The 3,908-nt window shown below is 44.3% G+C and overlaps 1 non-coding gene across 1 annotated transcript; it reads right to left on the bottom strand.

Annotated features, from left to right (window-relative positions):
* Positions 1-738: 738 nt before the first annotated feature.
* Positions 739-822, bottom strand: Trnas-gga (transfer RNA serine (anticodon GGA)). The gene is given in 2 exon segments: positions 739-773; positions 783-822. It is a non-coding gene; the product is annotated as a tRNA-Ser (tRNA).
* Between the last annotated feature and the right edge of the window lie 3,086 nt (positions 823-3,908).

The raw sequence follows: 3,908 nt of genomic DNA, 5'->3' as shown, positions 1-3,908 counted from the left end.
TCTCAAAAAATTTGAGTACCATCACAATTTGTACTCATATTTTTTTATAAACACTTACATTGGGAATTCACCACCTTTGGTTGTAGCCCACCTCTACTGCTTGTTACTGGCTGACCATTTCATATTGCACGAATCACACTTAGAAAACGAAGCAAAGACTGATGATGGGACTTCGTCTTTGTATACCTTCAGATTTCAGCCTCTATTTAGCAGAGGACCAATAAGAGCTCAGAATGCTATCCCAGCAAGTTATAACTTGCTTTCTTGTTTCTTCGAGCAGACTGAAGTAAGCTTGGTGCAGGTGGCTGAGAAACAGAATGCTGCTGTTAGGGAGACAAACACATAGAGGGACCTTTCGAAATCATCCTTTGTTTGTTGGAAAGTGAGTGGATGTGGTTGGAAAATTTGACGCAGCTGCTATCTTTAGAAAAACTTGATTTCTTCATTCTGGTACAGATAGGGCACAGCTGTGAGAGAAAGACACTAACCTTCAAAACCACATCTATTGTTCATGGTAGATCCCCACCACAGTGTACCTTAGGAACAGCTGCTCACATTACAATCGTCTGCCGACTTACTTTGACTGCTGTCTGGCCACTACACATCTGTGGGCCCCGGTGGTTCAAAAATGGTTCAAATGGCTCTGAGCACTACGGGACTTAACTTCTGAGGTCATCAGTCCCCTACAACTTAGAACTACTTAAGCCTAACTTAACCTAAGGACATCACACACATCCATGCCCGAGGCAGGATTCGAACCTGCGACCGTAGCGGTCGGGCGGTTCCAGACTAGAGCGCCTAGAACCGCTCGGCCACTCAGGCCGCCCCCCCCCCTCCCCCGGCGGTGCTGCGCAGTTGGGGACTGCAAGGATTCTGTCTTGTGTGGGTGGATGGGTTTGATCTGTATGGAAATGGTTCTCAGGCCCAGTATGTGTGGTCTGGTAATGTCGCATGGGACGATTCGTCATTGGTGGTGGTACCCAATGGTTCTGCTAAGGCCCGCCAGACACCACGCTAAGTGGAGCACGTGGCGCGGCACGCATTATTGCTGATTGAACAACAGACTGCTGTGTGAGTGAAACCCCCACTAGACTCTCACGACCGAGTGGCGTGCCACGTATACTGTCTGACGGAGTGACCATTGTATACGATGTGATCGGCAGGTAAATAAGAGTATTCATGTTCTACAAAACGTAAATTATCTCCTCTGCAGTGCGTAATTCGCCGGTTTCCCATCCTCTGATATCTTTTCCGATTTCTAATACCTATCACTGTTTTATAAAAGACTTACATCAATAACTTCCGTTAATATTGCGTCCTCTGAACTGGCAATTGAATTTTACATGGAAAATTCTATTTTACCACAAAAATTCAGATTTCTCACCAAAATTCGAAATTCCCGCTAATGCCGCAGACAGGGTAGGGACCCATGTGTCAGTTTGGGAGAACACACAGCATCATCCTGGGGTGGGGTTAATTAATTGATTAATTTAACTAATTTGGATATAAATTTGATATCAAAATGGCAACAGGAGCCCCATCTCCATAATACTCAGATAACCACATTCCGCCAGGGTTATTTCCTCCCCTGTACAGGAGATGAGGCTCTGCAACGACTTGGAGGGACTGTAATGTTAGTCGGTGGGTACCTAACGTAATACGGCTGTTGCAATTGCAGCAAAATTAAGTTCCACACATAAGATGGCAGTAGCAAACTTTCTCAAGATGAAGAACCTAAGATTAGTTCAACTGAGCTCAGGCTCCTACTTTAACTTGGTGCGCGACTTAGAATATTCTGAATGCAGTTGCAGTGATTGATTTTCGAATGGTTGTAGGAATTTTGTGTTCGTGAGAATCAAGGCAGCTGGGAACTAAGAATATTTTTCTACACTTTACCTTAGTCGTTGCACGTGATGGACTTGATTGTATGTTTTATATCTATTATTCAGATTAATGACGAATATTTCTCGTCGTGGTTAGCGAAAGAAGAGTGTTTCTGGATTTTGGGTGGTTGATGATGAGTTGTTACACCAAATGTTTTGAGAAACAAAATGTGCCGAGAAATTTTCCCCTTTACGCTGCATTGCAGCACATTAATGAATCATTACGAGGGTTGCCCAGAAAGTAATGCATCGCTTTTTTTTCAGCCAAAATAATGCTACGAATGCGAATGTTTACGTATGTATTATTTGAAGTCTCCTGAGTAAGCGCGCCAAGCATTCTTCAATTCCGACAGATAGCGTAGCTGCCGGACTGTTTCAAAATGGCGCCTGTGGCTGATGTATGTTACAAGCAACGTGCAATCCGTGAATTTCTCTTTGTATAAAAGCAAACAGTGGGGAATATTCACAAACGCTTGTGCAAAATCTGTGGAGTATCTGCTGTCGACAGAAGTGCAGTTAGTCGCCGGTTCGGCGGAGCTCCGCGATTTGCAGCGGTCGGGGAGACCATCCACGTCTGTCACAACTGACATGTCGCAGCGAGCTGATGTTGTCATTCGCAAGGACAGACGCGTTACGACTCGGCAGCTGGCGCTGCGTCTGTCAATCAGCAAAGCATTCTTGGATATTCAAACGTGCGTTCAAGATGGGTCCTGAAGTGTCTAACTGTGGATCACAAATTGCACAGATAAATAATCGTGTCTTGTTTTATTGCAACATTTTCAAGCTGAGGAGAAGGCCTTCTTGTCCTCTAATGTGACAGGTGATGAAATATGAGTTCACCATTTCGAGCCTGAAACAAAGCGATAGTCGATAGAATGGCGCCATTCCCACTCTCCAAAGAAGAAAAAAATTCAAAGCAATTGCTTCTGCCGGTAAGGTCAGGATCACCGCGTTGTGGGACTGTGAAGGTATGATTCTCATTGATATGGTGCCGAGAGGCGGTACCATTAATTCAGAAGCATTTGTCTACATATTAACAGAACTCAAGACGCGCTTCCGGCGACTTCGGTGCCACAGCAACCCAGGAAATGTTTTACTGCAACACTATAACGCTCAGTCCCACACAAATCTGAGGATTGTTGAACACATCGCCAAACAGGGTTAGACAGTGTTACCCCATCCACTCTACAGTCCTGACCAAGCCCCTTCCGACTTCAGCTTGTTTGGGCCATTAAAGGATCCCATTTGTGGAAGACATTTTGGGGAAGATGAGGAGATGATTCACAGAGTGAAGCATTGGCCACGCCACCAGGACTAGGATTTGCTTCGCGCTGGAGGAATGGCATAGAATGGGTTGGAGATTACGTGGAAAAATTGGGTATGCAGATAAAACACCATTTTTTCGTGTGTGTAATCTTCATTACGTTCAATAAAGTATTGCTGAAGAAAAAAATGCGGTGCATTACTTTCTCAGCAACCCTCGTATTTAGTTATGAGTTTTCAGATTAGATGACATTTATATCAATGAATGTAACTCCATTCCCTCTATAGACATTTACAGCAAGCTGCCATTCGCTGATATCTGATTACTGTTAATGAACATTTACTCTGTTTATCAATTAACCATGTGGTATATATTAATTCGTTTTCAGATATTAATTATTTTCAAATGCTTGTATAAAAAATTAGACATACGTACCATTTCTTATGTATATACAAGGGCATTAAAGCAAATGTGTGCGATCTCCCCTTACTACACAAAATGCTGAGAGAGCAAGTAGCGGTGGCCGTGCATCTGCCTCGATTGTTTGAGGTTTCCACGTGCAGATGCTGTTTTGCTGTTTCCAGAGTGCATACTTACTGATTAAGTCCGAAGGTAATGCTTTCAAACAATGGAGGTAACGTTTTATGGCCGGCCGGAGTGGCCGAGCGGTTCTAGGCGCTACAGTCTGGAACCGCGCGACCGCAACAGTCGCAGGTTCGGATCCTGCCTTGGGCATGGATGTGTGTGATGATGTCCTTAGG

This window comes from Schistocerca cancellata, chromosome 1 (genome assembly GCF_023864275.1).
Source record: "Schistocerca cancellata isolate TAMUIC-IGC-003103 chromosome 1, iqSchCanc2.1, whole genome shotgun sequence".
NCBI classification, from domain to species: Eukaryota; Metazoa; Arthropoda; class Insecta; order Orthoptera; family Acrididae; genus Schistocerca; species Schistocerca cancellata.
The sequence above is the reverse complement of the archived record's forward strand: the minus strand, read 5'-3'. Positions and strand labels throughout refer to the sequence as shown.